Below are 12,983 nucleotides of genomic sequence, written 5' to 3'. Positions count from 1 at the left end.
TTAAAATTAAGATAGGAATTTTATAGTTGATTTAATAAATATTTAACATAGCAAGCAATTCAAGGAGATTTTTACACACAGAACTTATATAGAATGGATTATATGGAATTAAATTGCCTTGAAACTTTAGATGATAAATTTCATAATGTCCAATCCTCGCGTATAAGACCACCACAATACTAATCATAATTAAATATAGAATCCAGAATTCGCAATAAATTTAAAACTACCCGCTAAGTTAATCAACTCCCTTTTATGACAGTTATTCGCTTTGCCTCCAAAATCCACTATACAAAATAGTCGATAATTAAGGTAGACCCGATGCAGCTGTGCCAACAGCGCCCGTCGATGTGACGTCACCACAATGAAGTCCGACAGTCAAGACCCCCCGACCCCCCACCCTCCACGCCGCACACCCCCCACGTGTCCCCCTATCTATAAAATATTAATACGCGCTAGGATGCCTGCGTGAGACAGATAATGCCGTGTGCCCCCGAGCAGACAGCCAGGGTGCGCCCCATTATACCTTTATCATTAACTAGGTTTGGGAACGCTTTATTTATGAATGAGGTATGGTGGATAAGTCTTGAGGACTTTGTTTCTTGCTTTATTACTTATATTGGTATTTGTGCGTAGACTAAGTCTAATTAAATCGTTGTGTTCTTTTTGGTTGTTTCTGTCATTTTATTCAACTGTGGAACATTAAAACGTGTAAATGCGTTGAATTAATAAAAATAACCAATGTTTACTTTCTGGTAGCTTTACGTACATATTTCCGTCCCATGATATGATATGCATGAAGCCTACTGCCGTTTATACCATAAATTAAACACATAATTTCACTTCAAGTATACCGCCATACTAGCAAAACAAAAGCAAATCACGTAGCAACAATTTTATTAAATTTCTCCTGCACATGCATACAGCTCTTAGGACTTCTTTCGCTATGTCTGAGTAGACGCTAATTTTCGAATATAACATATATTAAGGTGTGAAAAAGTCAAACTTGTGAGTCAACGTGATCAAAAGCTAGGAACGTTTATTTCGTTTATTTTGCAAATTCATAAGGGAATCAAAACTTATAGGGTACTTTCCGTAAACCTTCCGTTTCATAAGGAACTTATATAGATAACTTTCAAAAGAGGTTCCATTGTTACTTAATCGAGAAATGATTTAATAATTAGGAACAATTATATCGAAATCCAGAGGGTATGTGATTGGATTGATCTGGAACTTATGTCAATAGTTCGTTTTCTCCCTAAACTATCACAATTTAAGCTAAAAAGCATTAGGGTTTTTTTATACTCTGTGATATAAATTGTTGTTTAAAATACTATTTACGTGTTTGTTACTTAAAATGTGCCTCGAATAAGAGTTAATAATTACACTTTTTGTTTCAGGTAAGTGTTAAAAAAGTACATTAAAAATGAAGTTAAAGCTGAAACACTTCATTACAAATTGGACGCCCATAATTTACGTCGCATTCAAAGTAAGTGCGAATAGTCGACGCTAATTTATTATCAAAAATTGGTACTCGTGATATAAAATGTATATTTCCACTTATAAAAAAAAGTTATAAGCGTGACATCTAGTTGAAAAGATGGCAAATGACTTAAAAATGAAGAAGGTATAACGTCATCGCGTTACGGTATAGAAGTGCGAAAGAGATAGCTAGCTGTTAATACAGTCAAGATAATTAATAAGGTATTATTTGGAACATTTTCGCAGTCTTACACATGAAATGATTACTATAAACATAATCTTGTACAGTTTTTACTTCTTTATATAATCGTAAATGCTGCTGAGAAATTAGGCACTTATTACGATTGCAGTAAAGCATATTGAGCTAATCCCAAAGGCGTAAATGCGTACAGGTAACTCAATTTAAAGTTATCCAATTGCACACCGAGTCAGTACGTAAGGTTTGTTTATATTGGCTCGTTTAATAGCGATTTCTGAAAGTGGTTCGGTACCTCGATCGTTGCGGTTTTGATATATTATAATTTAATTTCATATATGATTTTTAATTTTAAGTGTAATTAAATTTCTTTTTATTTTTCACAATTGTTTAATGGCTCAATATATTAGCTGTAATATGTAGCCCTTCATGAGTAGCACCTTGTTCTGTAAAATCTCAGCATCTGAGACACAGGATACCCTAGTTCAGATGCCAAGGATCCATGAATTTGTAAATTTCGGAACTGTTACAATAAACAATAATAATAATATAAAGGCGAGGTTCGCACATCAAGTGCTTGCTATTATAACCTAAGTACACATGCGTGAATTTAAGATCTGCTTGTTTTCTTAAGATAATATTAGTTCCGCTTGCGTAACTATTCCTTCTAGGGTAAAATGTGGCCTAGATGCTAATTTATTTATTTAACTTGGGATATCCAGTAGCTGATACATTATAACGAGCTCCAATTATATATTATAATAATAATATTTAACTTAAATGCACATCATTCTACTTTATCAATATTAATATATGAACCAATAATATGATTTTTTTACGAAGTCAAAGTATCAAATAAATTAAATGGTATGTTTCGAAAAATCAACAATTAAGTATTATAGTTATCGATTCAACCGCTTGTAAGATTAGCTCTCATACAATCTTTAATATATGAACCAATAATTTGTTTATTTTTACGAAGTTTAATCAAATAAATTAAATGGTACATGTTTGGAAAAATAGACAATTATTGTAGTTATCGATTCAACCATTTGTGAGATTAGCTCACATACAATCAAAGGAATTCGGTTTGGGTTACGATTTAGTAATTAGTATCCTAACAACCATAGCATAGGAAAAGCTTTTGTTACAAAGACATTTCACACCAGCGGCTTGTTTCTTGGGCTTTTCCCAGGTCATCAGGACTTGGATATCCTCAATAAAAACGCTTATATCTACCCCAAAGTCCGTCCGAAAATCCCCTAAAATTATTAATTGTGACTTAACTATTACTTGTACACAGCTGAGTTTCTGTATTGTAATGAAATAATTATTAAATTAGGCACTATTAGATACTTGATTAAAGACAGAAATACAGGGGTTTCCTATTTCCCCTATTTGATTAAAAATGTATTAGTTATACCGCCCAACGAAGACTGTTACAGTTTAAGTATTAATACTGTATGATTAATTTTAAGGTTGTAATCACTTACCATCGTATTTAAATATTTGACCCTCTATAAAACATCTATACATATATTTCAACCATAATCATAATCCATCAAATGCGTGAAAAACCTATGAATAATTCAGGTCTAAATCGGCACATGATTATATTGAGCGTGTAGTCCGACGCCATCTGCTGGCGGGGTAATGGAAACTGCACGTGGAGCGCTTTGCATGCGTCCCATGACCACTACTACGGGTGGGAGTAAATTGAAATCGAGTGAGGTTAAACGACATTTTTTTAAACAAACGAATGACGGGACGAATGAATCGCTCGCCTGTAGGTGAACATTCTGACTGTCATTAGAACCACCTAGAATTATTAATAAATAATAAAGCAATGCAAGGCGCCGCATTCCGTTCTTCACGCCTTTTCTTTTTAGGGTGGTGAACTTTTGTGGAAAATTTATGAAATACTTTTGATATGGTTTCTGTTTTCCTAACTATTTTTTTTTCTTATATTGTGAATAGAGAATTATTAAAATATGTAATTAAATACCTAAGCAGATCTAAGTACGTAGTATTTGATATGTTATGGACTAGGTTCCCTTTGCCTCTACATGGGCATATTCGCCTTTTTGCTACTGGTGTACTAAGCGATGGACAACTTTGATAGTATATAAGCAGAAGATCGTCTATTCACCATACAGCTATCAAAGCTGTCCTTTGATTAGACCGCCCGTAATCCTTAAAAGACAGATATTCCCCCGTAGACGGACTAGGCCCCACTAATAAGTTGCAACTGCGAAAACGAAACACAATCGAGTTGCAACTATAGTTACCCCAACTGGTTTGAGCAAATAGTGATATGAAATTCCGCATGAGGTTTTTGGAAATGAATCTTAGTTGCCGCTGGTAGTTTTATTTAAACAGCCCGCATGCAGTGATTAATGATGAGGTACGTGAGTTGCTTCTAAATAATCTACGTGGTATTTCAGACCTAATGTAAGTCAATAAAGAGTTTAAATATGGAAAATACAAACTCATGTTTTATTCCTAGGAAAATGAATAGAGGTATAACGGATTCGTTCATATAATATTTAGTACCGTGAAATTTTGATTTCAGTACTCAAGTCGGAAAGATTTGTTTATCGATTTAAAAATTACGTAAATATTTTTAGGGATTAGAATTGGATAGAAATCGTGAAAGGTTTACCGCCCAAGGCAGCACATGATGTATAGTTGCATTCATTACTGCCTATCCCTCGACCTGAGCCGTGAACATACGCTAAAATTAATGTTGGTACAAACTGCTTCTAACACGCAACCCTTAGTATAGTCTAGCAATTACTAAAATGGCGTATTATACAGAGCATTTACTCACTTTTATGAAGGCTGGGTAATGTTCTTTATGAGCTACTGTTAGAAACTTTGTAACTGACGCAATCTATTAGCCACAATGTTGCAGTTTTTAGAATAATGTTGGAAATTATTCTACAGAGTGTCTTTAAAATCTATACCAATTATTTTTTTTTTGTTTTGGCACGGCTTACTCGATAAAGAGTCTTTTTAGAATGCGTATCAATTTGTTTGTTTTTTATAAAATGACTCCTCTGCACCTGATGATAAGTGGATTGGAGTCCAATAGAATGTCGACGGACGATAGATGATTACCTTACGACAGTCGACTGTTAAAGAGATTTGAATGCATGACAAACAGATGATCGAGTCCTCTGCTTAATAAAGAACAGTTTATTATTCCATAAAAGTACAATTTTTACGCGGGCGGAGCGGCAATCAAGTCAGTATAAAATCAATATCCCGATTTACCTAAAATATCACTATATCTGGCTGACAATATCCAAATCAACTGACAATCACTCGAAGGACACCCTCATTAGGCCGCTTCCCTATCCCTCCGCTCATTTCCTTACAAAGAGCGTCCGCTTTGGACTTCATTATCACTTTTTCAAAATATATCGTAAATATCTTTTATTTGATGACGCGTCGATTTTGAAGGGTCGGGTTTTGATGCATGGAGTTGATTGTTTGTCTGCAGATCATGAGCTTTGGGTTCTCTATCTTACTCAGCGATAAGATTCTTTGTTAGGGATTTTATGGTGTTATGATGGCAAAAATGCCCAAGCTTTAATACTATTAGCGGTATAAGGAGATAATGAAAAACTGGCTCCCTTGATTCGAAAAAACTGGGGAGATTGTGGGAGTTTATTAAGGCGATACCTCAAGGTCCATTTTCATACATTTTGTTTCGCCTTTAATCTGGGTAACTAAACAAGTATTGGCAAGTAAAGAATTTAAATTCACGTCTAGTTAGTGATTAGTTCTCGCAGTTGAAAGAAAAATGTAAAAATAATTAATAATCATGGATATTTCTGCCTTTCAAATTTCGTCATATTAAATTAAATTTTAAAGGGATAAGATATTGGGCCTTTTTCAGCTATGTAATGATCACTTAAAACTAATATTTTAAGCTATCTGCCCCAAAAAGGAGATCTATTTTATCTAGAATATCTTCCCTCAAAATATATCCTTAAACCGCTGGCTATTCCTGACCAACTGACGGTAAGCACTCTCAACAATATTATTGTTTTACTAAGTGCCAATACATTTAAGCTGTTAAGCCGAACTACGCTGGATACCAGCTGTTTGGCGTCGGCAACACAAATCTATTGATTTGTCGACTTATGCCAAAGTAAGCGTAAGTTTATCCCGAATTTGGCTTTGTTATGAAGATAACTATAAACACTGTTTAACAGCTTAAGTTAAAGTGGCGATAGCCTTGTTGGGTGTGGTATGGATTGCTGAGACGAATGTCTGCAGGTTTTAAGGCCTAATCCCTCTAAGTAGTAGAGGAGACCCGTGCCCAGCATTGGGACAGTATTTACTGTTTAACTTCTGTGTGTTTCTTTATTTTTTATATCATTGTATTTTTCCTATAACCTATGGTATGGACCTATGGCTTGATAGAAATAACCTCTATATTTTGATACTAATTACACTCGTTTCACTTATGAAAACCACATAGAAATCCGTTCAGTAGTTTTATATATATGCATTAACAAAAAAACGAGACAGAAAAGGATTATAAAAATCACAGATATTTGCCATATTACTCTCCTGATATCGTGGTAATTTGCTCCCACGAGAAATAATTGAAATTTTTAAATAGATTTCGCTGGCGGCATGAATCGCTACGATAATTTAGGGATTTTTATACCGGGAAATGGATTTACGGGCGAAGCCGCGGGAAACACCTAGTAATACATAATTTTTTTCTGTGTAGTTTTTCGTGTTGTTCGTTATTGACTATAATAAAATATAATATTTCTTGTAGTTACAATCATCTGATAAGACCATCACCTAGTCAGCGTAATATAATTATAATATCATATTTTGCAGCATGGTGGACTAAGGCCTAATCCCTCTCAGTAGTAGAGGAGGCCTGTGCCCAGCAGTGGGACAGTATATAATACAGGGCTCATATTTTGATAACAATAATACCATGCTGTAATTAGTATAGTTATAAAGGAAGGTACTGAGCAAGTTTCCCACGGCTTCCTTCCTGTAAACTGTAAAATATTTCGACAATTCCTTTGGCTTGGTGCAGCGCTTTAATGTACCGTGCGCTGCTTTTTCAAGCGCTTTGTTCGGCATTTTCAGTTCACTTTGTGCAACTTTCATGTTAAATTTCGCAAACTATATTGTTATTATAAAATTTCATTGCCTTTATAAAATGAAATGCATTAAAATTGTTAATAACGTGCCTTGAGGCTTTGTACTTTTTAATTTTAAAATAATATCTAAAATTGTGTAACGAAAGTATTTTAATCGAATACTAGGTGAGCCTATACCACTGAGTATTTCTATCTCTATTTTGAAAGGACCGTCATTTGAGTCTTAATTAGTTTTCTACTGAAATATTCTCAGAATGTCTGTTAATGTTTCATATCAAAAAAACGCCTTTTGTTGGACTCTATGTATAACTCCGACTTGCACTTGCTTTTCTCAAAAGATTTTGGCATACACTAGGATGGAAAATATAACTACCAAATATAATCAAAGAGATCAATGGAATAAAAATATCTCTATGTTTATTCCATTGATATCCATTAGTATTCTCATACTACGATAGGAATATGAATGCATTGATCTCGGGTACACAGATGCGTCAAACCTTTCACAAACATTATCGCTTTATTCGAAGCGAGTGAAATGCATTGCTTTTTGGAGTTTCGAAACTAGACTAGAAAAGTTTTTCACAGCTTAATATGAGCCTTTGGTCACTTAAAGACATTTACATTCAAGTATGTTGCTTGCTCGCAAGCGACTTACCTATGGTCACGTGATATAAATTAAATTATTTAGATGGATGATTACTATTATTAAACGCGAAGATATCAAATTAATTCCAACTCTTATCTAGCCCCTATTGCAGGTGTTGATTTTGTGTAATTTAATTCCTATTCCTATTCACAATTTACTTTGACAGATAATTACTTTTACAATAGTATATACCACATTTTTCGAAGTCAGTTCCCAATACGAGCCCACATCAATTCCACAAAGCCCCACAAGCCTGCGGAAACTTAAGTCAATAAATAAGGAAATAAGAGTTATCGCGCAACATTAAAACCGGATATCCGTTCGTCTCGAGTACAAGCGGCCAATCAGGTAAGTGAGTCGTATTTTACAGGATTTGCGCGGTTCCGCATTCGACTCCCGTTTAAACGAATTATGAAGCTCCGGCGAGATTCCCTTTTTTCTGTTATAATGGATTTTAATTTGGTTTTATGTAATTGTGGATAGAGTTTGGTAGAGTAGAATACGTTTTTAAAGTCTGTATTGAATAATGATATGATCAATATTTTTGAATTAGTGTTTTAATTCATTAAAGACATAATAATGTAGATTGCTTTTTCTTATCTTGGTAAATTAAGAACCAATTTCGTAATCCTTTTTTGATGTATTCTATTTTATTTTTTAATTTCCTAGGAGGCACCAACCTTTCCGTTGTGTGTTTTTAGTATGTGTTGAGTGAAATAAATATGTTTAATAATAAGTATATTTTATGAAGGTCTATATAGCAAGGAAGCGGGGATAGCCTAGTTGGGTGTGGAACGGATTGCCGAGATGAATGTCCGCAGATTCAGAACCCAACGCCACACACCTCTGACTTTTCTAAAATTATGTTTGTATTCTTTTTGAATCATCACTTGCTTTAACGGTGAAGGAAAACAACACGAGGAAACCTGCATACCTGAGACGTTCTCTATAGGAGTTTTGAGGGTGTGTGAAGTCTATCAATCCGCACTAGGGCAGCGTGGTGGACTAAGGCCTAATCTCTCTCTCAGTAGTACAGGAGGCCCGTGCCCGGCAGTGAGACAGTATATAATACAGGGCTGATATTATTATTTAGACTATTGCATGTAATCTGTGTGTATGTTGGTAATTCTAAAATGAGTTAACTAAGGATAACATCGGATATCCCGATCATTGAATATTGCGCCCTTTGACAGTCGCCAGAATTACTCCATCCTCTTTATACAACAATTCCGAATTAATATTCCCTACTCACCCCTTAAATACTTTTACCATAAATGATTTATACCATGCTTCATTAACCAAACTGTGAAACTTCGTAGATATTAGGGATTGCAGTCCCGCAAATATTCCCGGAGTAAAGTTAGGGATCCCGCGGGACGCGAGTTCGTAGGATTCCGGCAGCCATTATAAATAATACGCTACAAGCAAACATGATCCCTAAGTTAGTTAATATTTTGTTAACAATGCAGTAATTCTAGTCTCAAGCTTCATTCACTCACCTGTTTTAGGATAGGCAGAGATGAAATTAGTGCACTGTGATTTTATTTTAAAACAAGGTTGTATAAGTAAATATTTATGAACTAGCTTATGATTGTTTTGGTGTCGTAGTTGTGTTATGTGCGTGCTACGACATCGTTTTGAGGTCTTGGGTTCCAATCCCGGATCGGGCAATTTGTTATTAAGTTTTTCTGCTCAGTATCCGGCCGGAGTTTGGAATTTGTGCCACGTATGGCCATAGACTCATCCTTTATCGCATCATGGGATGGTATATGTAGGCAAAAAGTGCCCAAGTTGCGCATTTGCCTATTTCTTCGGGAATGGAGGCGTGATGTTTGTATGTGTAGATATGTACTTACAATCGCATATACACGTTTATTTTCTACCCATAATTTTTCGCTTTACAAAATAAAAGTATTTACTTCACACTAAGAAAAAAAGTTCAAATTAAACTTAACAGGCTATTTGAAGTTTCGAATTTGTTCCGCTACTTTGTGGTTCACTGTACATTATGTAAAATGCAGCATGTAGTTACATAAACCATCTAATTAGCAAGTAATAAATGTATTATTATTATTTTATACCGAAAACTCGGCAAATACACTGCGCCTGATGTTACGTGAAGTGAAGCCCAAGGAAAACTTCAACCGACAAGAGACGAGTATATCTCTCGACGGTCTGTACAATTATGCCGGCCGGGTAATTGCTTCTTCACGCATTTTTCGATTCTCATCTCATCAGCCTACAACTGTCCACTGCTGAACATAGGCCTGCCTTAGAGCGCGCCACGGTGCTCGATCCTCCGCTCTCCTCATCCATCATTTTTCGATTACAAACCATTATCCAACCCTGATATTGTTTTTACTTTTCCCATTCTAGTATCGTTTTGTAACGCAGTATCCCACGATTCAGGGGAGTGCTTCGTACGATGTTTTAGAGTAGGATGGCCATCCGCACTGCCCGGAACGGGACGCGGAACTCTAGCGGTGACAGCTTGAAATATTAGATTTTAAAAGTTAAATTGTCCGTGTTGAGAATACTTTATTATGTTATTGTGTTGAGTGAATTCAAATATACGACACATTTTCATGTTATGCTGGTTCGTAAATGTTTTCTTTTTATTTCTTTTGTTTGTAAATTATTTGTCATGGTGTTGTGCGAATGAATATTTTTGTATTTGTATAAAATCAAAATAACCGCGAAACTAAGCGACCAAAGTTTGGTTGGCAAAGGAACGAACTGTCGAGACGAATGTCCACAACATCTCTGACTTTTCGAAGGTATTTGTGTATCCTTAATCAATTATAGTTCGCTGTAATGAAGGAAAACATCGCGTGGAAACGTACATACCTAAGAATTTTCTCCAAGAATATCGAAGGTGTGAAATCTGTCAATCGACAACAGGCCAGCATGAACTCAGGCCTAAAGGCTCTTAGAGAATGCCCGTAACCAGCAGTGGGACGGTATATAATAAAGGATAATAAATATGACTTGTCATTAATGGCGGAATTGTATCTTTGCGTGAAACAATCGGCAAAGGATTGATGATAAATAGACAGATGGATAGATATGATGATAGATTTTATACTTGTAAAGAGAATGTATTCTCTTTGAGTTGTTGGCATACAAAATCGAGATTTATAGAAAGAAGATTTATTTTGATGAACGAACGTCACGTGTGAACAATAATGGATTTTAAAATATTATAATTTCAAATTATAAAAATAAACTTCATATGTCGTTTCTTTTAGGAACAAAAAGCAACACAAATGTTTAATTTATTACAATCAATATAAAAAACCAATCTTATATACTATTTTCAGTAGACTTATAGTAGTTATGTTAATTCATCATTCGCTTTAAGAGTAAAAGGAAACATCACCTAGACTACCTGTAATATTTTTATAAATAAAATATATTATTATTTATTTTGGATAGACACTAATTTCAGTTGGTCGTAGGACGTTCTTATCCGCCTGGAGAGCAAAGACAACTAAAATCCACCATCCTAAACTCCTCTCACAGTATAGAATCTGATAAATACTAAGTTCATCTATTCGTTTACATACCTTACGCCACACATAATCAGATAAACCGATAATCCCTCTAACAGGCTTCAAATCGACCTGACAATATTGATTGATGGCCTCGTTCTAATGATAATCATTACGCTTGTCAACTTGTCGATGATTGGTTGTTAGGTGTGCGCGGTCCGGTTCGATGCTCGCGCATGATGTGGAGTTGCTGGCTTAGATGACCTTGGGTTTTTTGTATTAAGAGTCTAAATTTGAACTAGTGAATTAACATATTTGTCTTGTTCCTAATAACCTCTTTGATCTGGGTTGTTAACTATTTTTTTGTTGGATTGTTAATCAAAATTAATATTTTTCGCGAGGATTTTCATTTTATAGAGTTTGTGCTGCATGAGCTCACTACAAAATCATAGGAGCAATATAATTATCACTAAAGCTGTAATGTCTGTATACAAACTAATAGACCGAAACTAAATACTATAATACTTTAATAATTTTACTCAAATATGTGTATTTCCGCTGTTAACTCAATTTAAAATCGCTTAACAAAATGCGAGAAATATAATGGTCGTTACCATTAATATTTATTCACAAATAAATAACACTTAAAAATTGAACTAAAGATTTGTACCGCTAAACTGCAGAATACAGTACACATTCAGTAATTACGACAAATGTAAACCGATCAATTTCCGATTGTAAACAGACCGAGGTCCAGCGGAACCTGCGGCGCTATCGTCAAATTAACTGCGGACACGCCCGCGCACCTTACGAAACCGTGTTTGGTGAATGAGTGATATTTTGTATAGATATCGGATGTACCATTTGCTCGTGACTCGATTATGTCTCGAATCTAACCTGGGGCCTTATTCTCAATCCGCACGTTATTTTGACAGTGTGTAACAAGCACGTAACACAACGCATCATGTTTAGGACGATAGAAATTTGGCTTACAGAATACCATTCCACATACATTTCTCGAAGATTACATGACACGGCCGCGTTACGCATTTACACTATCATACAGAATAAGGGCCCTGTCGAGTTATAAAGAGAATTTTTATTCCCGTCATGTAAGTGTGAACTTTTTTTTTATTGCTTTGAATGACGAGACGAGCTTGCCGTTCGCCCGATGGTAAGCGTTACGACTGCTCATAAACAGTAGAAAGACCATCAAAAACCTTGAATTATAAAATATTATTTGTTATTACACTGCGCTCGCCATCCTGAGACATGAGATGTTATGTCTCATTATGTCCTGTAGTTACACTGGCTACAATGTCCTGCAAACCGGAACACAACAGTGACTATACACTGCTACTTGTCGGCAGAAATAGACATTGCGGTGGTACCTACCCAGACGGACTCTCACGTATGAGGGACCTTACCACCAGTAAAACCAAGTTGGTAATAAATATATTTATTTGTATATTTGTGACAATGATTCTAAAGTTATACATTTTACTTTTTCGCTTTAGCTTGTCTAGTATTATAGATTTTTATGAATAAAGGTGTCCTTTTAGTTCTTACTGGCAGCTAACAAACATCATTATCAGCTTTGCGAAAAAAAAATTAAGTCAATTTTTATTTTTTTTAAACTCACCCAATACTCACCTCGTGGTAGTGGTAGCACCATCTGCATTTCTCAATGAATAATGCGTAGGCGACTGGAAAATGTACTAACCGTTATCATATGTTTTTATTTTGACTCAATTTGAATATTAATGCACACCCACTTTATTTTATGTCATCTTTAAAATATTTTAAAGTGTTGATGGGATAAAGTCATAACACATATAGAATATTGAAAAATAAATAATGGTAGAAGCAATGTAAATGCCTCGACTTGAGTTTGGGATAAAGTATAACAATTTAATAAGCAGTTCCTATAATGTAAAAGTAAGTAGTTATTATTTTTATTATTTTTATTAGTTATTATTTTTTTTAGTTATTATTTTTCTTGATATTTTTTATTGTTATCATCA

General features: G+C 34.9%; 1 protein-coding gene across 2 annotated transcripts in view; it reads left to right on the top strand.

Moving 5' to 3' along the window:
• Positions 1 to 12,983, top strand: part of LOC115444348 (dystrophin, isoforms A/C/F/G/H) — a 530,370-nt gene that overhangs the window by 329,028 nt on the left and 188,359 nt on the right. The gene's annotated exons all lie outside the window — the stretch shown is intronic.

Source organism: Manduca sexta, chromosome 6 (assembly GCF_014839805.1).
Source record: "Manduca sexta isolate Smith_Timp_Sample1 chromosome 6, JHU_Msex_v1.0, whole genome shotgun sequence".
NCBI lineage: Eukaryota > Metazoa > Arthropoda > Insecta > Lepidoptera > Sphingidae > Manduca > Manduca sexta.
This window is presented reverse-complemented; position numbering and strand designations above follow the sequence as displayed.